A 10,647-nucleotide genomic window follows, 5' to 3' on the forward strand; every position below is an offset into this window, starting at 1 on the left:
GATGCTTCCAGCATAGGGGTTCTCTAATTCTGTGTTAAATCGCAGTCCAAATTTCAAAAAGTGAATAATGGATGTGGGGGAATATGCACCGACATGCGCTGTTGACGCGATTGGCAAGAGGCAGCTTTTAAAAGTGCGTCTGGCCTTTAACCAAGCAATCCCACTTTCTGGAGTTGATCCTGGGAAAATAATCACATTTGTGCAAAGGTGTATGTACAAAGATATTTATAACTGCATTGTTTGTAATTGAAAAAAAAACGGAAACATCGGAAAGCCCAACAAAAAGGAATTGGTCATTCAAAATCCGGCACATCCACAGAAGGGCATGTCATGCAGCAGAATGACCTAAGTGTATATTTATTGACAAGAAGGATGTTTGCATACATTGCTAAGTTAAAAAAAAAAAAAAAAAAAGGAAGAAAGAAAAAGAAGAAGAAAACTGGAAAAAGCTTACAAACCATGCAAGGAAAGTAGCTTTAGACAGCCTGGAGGGTGGAAATTCAGATCAGTCTCTTAACCAGCGTGGGAACTCAGGCAAGTGATGTGATCTCCCTAAGCTCTGCTCCCTCCCTGTAAAATGGGCATAACAATACCTGCCTCACTGAGTTGTGAGGATTTGGCAGAATTAACACAGCTAAAGGCCCCCAGCACAGGGTCCAGCAGTGGTGAGTGCTTAGCAGCTGGGCACCCAGATGAGATGTATATATTTACCTGTGTGTATGAGCCTGGAAACATCCTGGAAATTCATAGGCAAATAGTGGTTTTATTTGGCTGGTGGAAGTATGGGTGATTTTCAATATTTTCTTATTTATCTACAAGGAATACATATTGCTTATATAATGATAATATAATTTAAAAAAAAAAGAAAAGAAGTAACAATTAAAAAGGTTAAAAAAAATAAAAATAAGAAACTGCAGTGCATTTGGCAGGCAAGCCAGCTGAGCAGTGCTCTGAAGGACTGAGGCAGAGGCAGGGAGGAGTGGGAATAGGAAAGGCAGTGGATGAAGGAGGAGAAAGAAAAAAATGGTTACGCCTGAGGGCTGGTGCCCAAGCCTGTGTACCTCAGAAGTAAGGTTTAAGCCCCTGTAGGCATGTTCTCCACTTTGGCTTCTCCTGGGGGCACCCCTGGTAGGAAATATGGTGACCCAAGGCCCATCTGTTTCATCAGATGATGATGAGTGTGTGCAGTCACCTTCAGCTGCTGAGACAGCCTGACTCCAGCACATCCCATGAGGAGCCCCGTGGCTCCGGCCCTGGGCTGGGCTCCTCACCCGCCTTCAAAAACCCAGTCTCTTGTCCTTGTCCAGAGTAGGAAAGGCAGGGAATCCAAGTTGTTTGGGTTGGGAGTGGGGTGGGGGGGTGCAAAATTAGAGACTGAGCTTATCTTTGCTAATAGTTTATTTAGCACAGGTTCACTGAGGGAATTCCACAAGCCAATAGCATATAGAATAGTCTCTCAGTAAGCCAATAAAAAATAACACTCACGAGCAATGATGGATTAATTACGCTCTTGTAACAGGCAAGGGGAAATAAGAGGAAAATAGTTCAGATTTCACTGAGGTATACCTTTATGTGAGCTGGTACTTGGGAGAGATGGCTTAAGCCAACTGAGAGCTGACATCCGGCTAGCTGCCAGAGCAAAAAATAAAAGTCCCTTGTCACTAGAGCACGTTGCTAGGGAACGATGGCACCAGTGTTGAAGGGCAAGATGATCTGTCTTCTCAGGCTGCTGTAGGACTTTCACCGCTGCCACTAAGAATCACCTTTGCCCGAAGTGGAGCATGTGCCCCTAAGGTCTTCAGAGAGTTACTTAGGTCAGCAAAGAGTCGCTGTGCCCAGACGAAACTCTCAGATACTCCTCACAAACTCTCGGTCTTTATACCCTGAAAGTCCATTTGCCACAGTGGCTCCTCCACACGTACTTGTCCATATGCCGCCAGCGGGGCTCCTCAGCAGTTGGGCCACTGAGGGCTTATCAGCAACAACAGGTGAGATGATGATATCCTGACACAACTTACTTCATCCTTATATATGATAACAGGACAACTTTTTTTTTGGTCCTTGCCATAAACAGGTGACTTAAAACAATTTCACTTAAGTCATAAACAAGCAGATTTGAAATCATATCAAACCAATACCCAGCACTAGTGAATTCCCAGAAGTCACCTGAAAGGGTGGCCAGCACCTCTCTTCTTTGGCAGCCTGCTAGGATCCATCCTCAAAGACAGGGTCTCCCACACAAATGCCTGCGGGAGGGGGCCAGTGGATACCCAAGGGCTGCTGTGCCGGCTCCCATCCCCACCCCACCTCCCCAGCTGCCTTACTGGCTAGTGACATCAGGACAAACTGCCACGTTGACGAGGTTTATGCCCACCCATGCCAGTTTATTGAGCATCCTTGGGACATGGCTCATCCACATAAGTGAATTTTCCAAATTATTAAATTTAATGCCACCACATTCCAATTTTTTATTGTATTTATATTAATTAAATTTTTAATCAAGCGTATTTAAATAATGCATTCATATGATTAAAATATCAATAGTACAGGGAGGCTCATAATAAAAATCCCTTCCCCATCTTTTTCAGTCATGCACTCTCTAGAGGTAGCCTCTTTCAACCCTCCGATTAGTTTCTATTTCTGTTCATATCGTTATTTCTTGATTTACCAGTTTTAGGCATCTGTTGACTCCTTGTGGTAGATGAGAATTGAGCTTTCCTACGAAACTCCTCCAGGTCTCCTCCCTCCATCCTCCCAATAAGAACATGATATGATTTTGGGTTAACTCAGTAGTTAACAAAGGCATATCCTTCATGTCTGTGCTATGTGTTTTGTGTCCTTGTGTTCCTGAAAAAAAAAATGTTATAGTAGTTCTTCGATAATTTTCTCCCCTCTATTTTATCTGTTGGATCTACTGGATTCATATTCTAATTTTTAAAAATATTTTCTCTCTTATTTACCCTCCCTTCACCTTTTGGGTTTACCTTACCTTCCAACCCTTCTGTTGATTTTTTTTTATTATTATGGCTTTCCTATTTTTAATATACAAATACTCATTCTTGTTATCTGATTGTTCTTTTTTCATAACAATCACATTCTTGATTTATGGATATACCATCTCCCTCTTATCTTTCTGAAGGTATTATTTATTTTTCATTTGTCTATTTGTTTTGTTTTCATAGTATTTTTGTTCGTTTTCTCTCCTTCATGTTGGAGGCTTTCCTCAAATGTTAGATGTCTGTTGATATTTATGAATGAAGCAATAAAAGCTGAATTAAATTGTGTGTTTGGGGAGAACTGGGGCTTCATGGGAAGTAAGCCAGTCTTTCCATTAACAGGCCTATAAATGTCATACTCTTTTCTCAGGAACTAGATTTCCCAACCTTGGCACTATTGATATTTTGGGCCAAATTATTTCTTGTTGTCAGGGGCTCTTGTGCATTGTAGAATGAATGCTTAGCAGCATCACTGGACTCTGCCCACCAGATGCCATAGCAACCCCCCTCCCAGAGCTGTAATAACTAACAATGTCTATAAACATTGCCAAATGTCCCCTGGGGGGCCAAGTCACCCCACTGAGGACCACTACTCTAGAGCAATTCTGCTTCTCAAGAGAAGCATTCCAACTTCTTGTTCCATTATCTATTACTGCATGACAAACTGGCCCAGAACTTAATACCGCAAATAGTCACCTTCTTATTATGCTGCAAGCCAGGAATTTGGAAAAGACATAACCCTTCTCTGCTCACAATATCTGGGCCTTCAGCTGAGATGACTGGACCAATTGAGGGTGGCGTGAAAGGCTGTGAGTTAGAACAGCTGGGGCCGAAGGATCCACTTCTAAGATGATTCTTCACTTGGCAGGGATAGCTGGGGCTCAGCTGGCACTGATGATCGGAGAGGCCACACATGGCCCCTCTAACACAGCGGCCTGGGAGTTGGACCTCTTACGTGGGAGCTCAGGGGTCCACTGAGAACGTGCCAGCCAGCAATATGGAAGCTGCAAGGCCTTGCGTGGCCTGGCCTTGGAAGTCACATGGTATCGCTTCCATTATAGTCACTAGGACACTCCCTCAGGGAAGGAGACAGAGACTCACCACTCAGTGGAAGAAGCATCAAAAATCTGGAGCCATGTTTTAAACTCACCACACTCCAGTAGAGAGTGATCTGTTCCTGGGACAGGGAGGGATGTGAAGAGTGGGAACACTGAGTCCCACTGTTCAGTGTTCAGATTTGCCCTCCTCCTCCTGCTTTCATTCTCTTGTTCATCTGCCTCTCTTCCGCCTGCGTGTCTCCTGATCAGTGTCTTCAGTCTCCTGCTGTGTGGGGCAGAGCATGGGGTGGACCCGGGAGGATTCCAACCAATTTCTCTGGTTCCTTGCGCCACCCTCTCCTGTCCCTGACCCCAGCATGGGGTCTGAACTCCTCCCGGGTCCTGGAGGTGAAGGGACTTGGCTCCTGTCAGTGTTCCCCTCTGCAGGCCCTTAAGAGACTAGCTTCCCCCATGCCATCATTCCTCCATCCACTTTCTAGCTTCTCGGAATGTGCCGAAATCTTTATCCACTCTTTATCCAATCTTTAAGGAGAATGGTCTCCTTAACCATCCTCTTTGCTCTGAGAGTTTATACCATTGTATTTCTTTACTGGCCTTTTAGTGGCACTTCAGGAGAGAAAGGAGATCAGGACATGTGGATAAACTGACATATTTAACTGGAGGCCCTGTCGTACTTTTTTTGGATAGATATATCTCTAAATTGTGTTATAATCTCCCCTGCCCTGTTAAAGCTCTGTTAAGTAGTACAGTGACCACATTTAACCTTTTTTTTTTTTTGTCATAATTCAGCATTATCTTTATGAACATACATGTTTACCTTGGAATTGTCAAACTAAGTAGAGCTATTTGTCCCTCCATGATGGTGACCCAAATTCCTGTGATAAGATTCCTTAAACCTTTCTCATGATCATCTATCTCTAGCTGCCTCTTGTCCCATGTATTTGTGGTGAGGGTGCCACATTACAGCACATTAACTTCTAAATTACTTCTTTTAAATGGCTATACCAGATGACTGTGCAGGTATCCCCCACCGCCCTGCCCCTGCCCATTTTCCACCCTTCCCCACACCTCCCAGTATTTGACCTTGTGCACTGCAGCAATCAGGCTCCATGTCCTCATGCTTCCAGTTGAGTTTGGCCAGTTGAAGACCCTACGGGAGATTGCAAGGGAATGTGGGGGTGCTGTAGAGTGCTTTAGCCCCCCCAGCAGATCGGCAGGGTCTGTGTTCTTCAGCCTAAAGTCACAGCTCCCATCAGCCCTCTCCTACAAAAGGGGTCCCCAACCAGTCTGTGGCCTATTAAGAACCGGGTCACACAGCAGGAGGTGAGCAATGGGCAGGAAGCTTCATCTGTATCTGCAGCCGCGCGCCCCAGCGCTAGCATCACCACCTCAGCTCCCCCTCAGATCATCAAGATCTTCATAGGAGTACCGGCCCCTGATGCCAAAAAGGTTGGGGACCGCTGTCCTATGGGTCTCCAGGTTCTTGCAGCCACTCCCCCCTCCTCCAACCCCCTTCTCCCTCAGGCCCTGGGTAACCGCTCCCCACTGCTGCTGGCTCCTGGGTACATCTCCTTCCCTTGTTCGTCCCTTTAATCCTGCTCACACCCTTGTTCACAGTCCTTCATTAAGCTCTCCTGTCACCTGTGGAGTGCACATCTGTTTTCTACTGGGACTCTGGCCATACAGAAACTTTTTCTGATTTGCATCTCAAACAAGAATAGTCTCTGAGTGAGCCTGAGACATTCTAGGAGTCCTATCTAGGACCTCTGTGACATCTCTGGGCTACTCAGGGGCTTTTTAAAATTCACTTCCTAGTTTTTAACTATAATAGATAATAGAGGGTACTAGATTTGTGACTTCTCCATACTGGGAAATATTAAAGTGTTTTGAGAAGAAAATAAGCATGTAAATAAAAAGAACCAGGACAGAGAATTCGTGATGACTTTTTGAAAATACATGACAGACAGGGAAATATCAATAGTTTCAGAAAAAGATTAAATGCCTGGATAACATCCTTACTGGGTCTTCAGGGAAAATGGGTGTTGGGGGACATAAAGTGGGTGTTGGGGGACATCCCAGATGTGTCTGGTGGGACTCCCTCAGACACGAAATTAGCTGTCCCTCAGGTCAGCCTGCCAGCCAGGCCTATGTGCTTTCAGGTCACCAGCTTGCGACGCTTTCGCTCTGAGGAATACCATGTGCTTGTCTGTCCACTGGGAGGAGGATAAACTGGCACCTGGAGAGGATAAACAACTCGCGCAGTTCACACCTCACACCCCGAGGAGTGCCCAGAGCCCAGCTGCCCTGTGGCCACCTCTGAGGTCAGCTGGAGCGCTGCCTGGATTCTCCTGCCTCCTCAGCCTTCCGCCCCATCAGCCCTCCGTCTCGTTTAGTTTGCACGCCCCTCCGAAGCACACGTTATGTACCTCTAGGGGAAAAGTAGAATCATGAATTCTTTTTGACCACCCATTTCCTGAAGCACGAAAAGGAAACGTTTCACAAATGCTTCTTAAAACAGACAACAGGAAGGGGCAATGCCACTCCAGCTGGCAGGAGCCCCCATCGTGGTATTTCACAGACAAGGGAGGTGAGGTTAGGTATGTGGGGACTGAGATCTCAGCCAGGGACAGCCCAGGCATAGCCCTTGGGACCCAGGCTTCCCCTGGCCCACTCCAGCAGAGCCATGGACCTTCAGTCCTCCTGGGCAGGAGGAAAGGCCTGGGGGTCATCACACCCATTTCACAGGGAGGAGCCTGAAGCCAGGGAAGTGGAGATGCAGCTTCAGTGGAGAGGCACTCTTATACCTCAGCTTCCTTATTCCTGATTCTTTTACCTCTAGGGATTTGTTTTTTCAATTCGAGGAGTGGGGGCTGAGCAGCTGGGGACAGGTTTATTCGTTTTTAACGTGTGATGGCTACCCTCGGAGTGGTGTAGCCCTTATCAGTTTAGCCTGTCCTCTTCCAGCCCATGCCACTCTGTGTCCCACGCCAAGTGAGCCCAGCCAAGACCCCCGCAGCGTCCCTCCCAGCAGAGGTCATGAGACCCCAGGCCCCTTCCTGTTCACACTTGCCCAAGAGACGCGCTGCTAGGAGGCAAACATGCAGGGACACAGCCTGCCGCTTCATGGTGGAGGGCCCTGGCTGGCTGGGGGAAGCTTCCGAGGCCTCCCTGCTGCACAGCCCCTTACACAGCAGGAGGTGCATGCTCTGTGCACTTCTGGGAGAATGCATGGGGCCCCTGTGGGCAGAGCACCTGTGTAGTGTGTAAGCCCATGTCTTGTCCTGTCCAAGCTGCCTATAGTTTGACCAGAGCACACTGGAGGTTGGCAATTGCTAGAATGGCTGTCACTAACCACACGAAGAGGAAGGAATATTCTCAGCCCAGACATATGAGTCAAGCCCAGTGAGGTCCTCAGCAAGACATTGCAAGTTCTTAATCTGGACCCAGAGGCCAGGAAGTTTGGGCATCATCTGGAACCCAGAGCTGGCTACTACTCATAAACATAAACACCCACCCCTCCCCCTACCAGGTGTTGGAGCCTCAGCAGCGCCTCTGGCCCTGTTAGCAGTTCTTGGGAAGCCCAGATGCCACCTCTCTATAAATGACCATGTAGCAGCTGTGCTGAGCGAACCACTTCCCTGGGGGGGGGCGGGGCTAGGGCCCACCTTCTTCCCATTACACACCAAACTGATGCAACCAGCTTTCAACAGACACTGCAACATTACAACAACATGTGACAGCACTTCCTCTGCCCGTACAGGAGGCTCACTCATATCAACAAAGATGGACCTCTTCCCGCCCCAGCATCTCCCTCCACCGATTCGGAAGTGCCCTTCATTAGGACCATGTGAGGCCTTTGAATAGATCCACTTTTCTCAAGAGATTAAAACAGTGGCTTTCAACCCTGGCTGCACATTACGATCATCTAGGGTGTTAAAAAATACTGATGTCTGGACCTCATCCTCACGCCAAAGATACTGACCAAATTGATCTGGGTTAAAAAAAAAAATCTTTTGTTGTTGTTGTTGTTGTTATTGAAGGATAACATACATGCAAAAAAAAAAAAAAAGTACAAACCATAAGTGCAAAGCTCAGTAAATTTTCACAAAATGAACTATCTTTAGTAACCAGAAAGCAGAGCAAGAAACAGCATCAGCAGCATCCCCTCCTGCCCCAAAGAATAATCGCCATTCTCATTTATAGTGGTATACATTAGTTTTGCCTATTTTTGAGATTTACATCATATACATGGAATCATACCGTATTTATTCTTTCATGTCTGGCTCCTTCTACTTAACATTATATTTGTGAGTTTCATCCAAGCTGTTGCTTATACTTGTAGTTCATTCATTCTCGTTGCTCTAGAGTATTCCACCATATGGATTGTTCTCAGTTTACTGGTCCGTTCTCTTGCTGATGGATGTTTGAGTACTTGGATTGTTGTTTTCAGTCTGGGATTATTATGACTACCGCTACTATGAGCATTCTAGTAGTGTTTGTGGAAGCACATTCGTTTGCATTTCTGTTGGGTGCATACTCAGAAGTGGAATTGCTGGGCAAGTATGGATACGAGCATGTTCAGCTTTAGTACCTTATGCCAATAATTTTCCAAAGTGACTGTACCGATTTACACTCCCTCCGGCAATGTATGACAGTTCTGGCTGTTTCACATCTTCGCCAAAAATTGCTATTCTCTCTTGTGTTAGCCATCCTGGTCGGTGTGTAATGGTATCACAATGTGGTTTTCATTTGCATTTCCCTGATGATTAATGCAGTTGAGCGCCTTTTTGTATGTTTACTAACCATATAGATCTCCTCTTTGCAAAGTGTCTGTTGAAATATTTGGACATGAATATTTTTAAGAAGCTCCTTAGGTGGCTCTAATGTGCAGCCGAGGTTGAAGAGCATCGATCAAAACCACAAGTTAGTTTCTCGATGTCCTACCCTTGAACTTACAATATTTTGCATCTGAGGACCTCATGGCCCTGGGGAAAGATAACCTTCACCCCCACACCAGGACGAGCCTACCAGGAAGAAGCAAGAGACGAGCTGGAGTTTAGGCAGTTGAGAATCTTTGGGAATGTGGCCTCCACTTCAGAAGGGTCCAGAGAAGGCCTGTGGTGTCCACAGTTGCCACAGACATTTCCTGACCACAAAAATGACCCCTTGCTGGTCCCCCGAGAGCCCCAGGCAATCATGTTGAGGAAGTGAAGGGGCCCCATGCCAGGTACTTCCCAGTTTCTAGGCCAGAATGAACGGGACACAACTCATGTGGGAGTTGTGGTCAGGCTGGGGACAGTGGAGCATATGTTCTAAGGACCTGGGTGGGGTGAGTGAGGCCTGCTCTCTATGGCCTTTCTTCTGAGTGAAAGGGCAGCCAGTGGGGCCTGGCCAGCTCTTGAGTTCTGGTAGGTTTGCATACAAGTCCCAGTTGTTTTCCTCACCTGTAATGGTCTGTACCCTCTGCTCCCCACCTTGGGGGCCCTGCTCTAGGACCTGCCCTGGCCACCCGACCCTACCTGACTCTTCACTCTTCCGAGCTCCTGTAGCATTTAGAGTGAGAGTATGCAGTGTGACTCTCGATTACACGCCGCCTCGTGCTGAGTCTACTTCGTGTCGTCTGTGTTCATCCTGTCCCAGTGTCTGGACTACAGCCTCATCCCAGGAACTGCTGGGCCCTCCTCCGTGGCATTTGGTAACTTAGCGACAATGTCCTCCAGCTTGAGGAAGAAGATACAATAAAAACACAAACCACACAAAGAGTCAGCACTTTCCTTCCCTCAGACTTGAGCTGTGCAGGCATCAAGCAGAGCTGCTGTGTGTGGGCTCCTTGTGGGCACGCGTGCTGCACGCCTGGTAAGCGAGGAGCTCTGAGCGCTGAGTCTTGGGCCACCAGCGGGAGGCTCGGGTGCCAGTGCCTGACTGGGTATGCATAAAGGGCCCTCAAGCAGAGGGGCTCTGAGCATCCTGAGGGAGATCACCTTAGTGCTCAGAGGTCGGTGCCCATCCCTCATGCTATTTGAAAAGAGCAGGGTCCACCTTCCGTTGACTGAAGTCCCGCTAGCTGCGTGACCTGAGATGAGGGGCAAGGAGGCATGTGGGCAAAGTTCACATTTGAGGCCGGTGAGCACAGAGCCAACTCTGAGCTCTCAGTTGCGCCATGTCCTATGGACTCAGTCCCTTTTCGGAAATGGCTCTGGACAGAGAATATTCACATCTGATAGTCTAAGTGCAGATGTTAGGGTCCCCTTGATTGGCTCAAATGGTAGCCAGAGTGCTGTCTGAAGCCTAAAATAATAACAGGAAGAGCAGTCTCTCCATCGATGTATGGGAGTTCCAGCTGCTTCACATCCTTGTCAACAACTGGCACTTTCTGCCTTTTTCTTGTTGGTCATCTGAGTCTCATAAAAGGAGAGATCCCTCTCATTCCACCGAGCTTGCTCCCATTCATCCCCTTCCCATGGAGTGCAGCCATGCTATCTGCCTCTCAGGCAGGGTTCTGGAAGGAGACGCTTCCTCTCTGCCTCAACTATTTGTTTATTTAGCAAGCATTCATTTTAACCTGCAGTTCTGGGCGTAGTAGGTTCCACGCC

At 47.3% G+C, this 10,647-nt stretch overlaps 1 long non-coding RNA gene across 1 annotated transcript in view; it reads left to right on the plus strand.

The window, feature by feature from the left end:
* The window catches only part of LOC105293545, a 49,556-nt gene that overhangs the window by 26,978 nt on the left and 11,931 nt on the right, over window positions 1–10,647 (plus strand). The window lies entirely within an intron of this gene.

The sequence above is a fragment of the Pteropus vampyrus genome, unplaced genomic scaffold (assembly GCF_000151845.1).
Source record: "Pteropus vampyrus isolate Shadow unplaced genomic scaffold, Pvam_2.0 Scaffold74, whole genome shotgun sequence".
Taxonomy (NCBI): domain Eukaryota; kingdom Metazoa; phylum Chordata; class Mammalia; order Chiroptera; family Pteropodidae; genus Pteropus; species Pteropus vampyrus.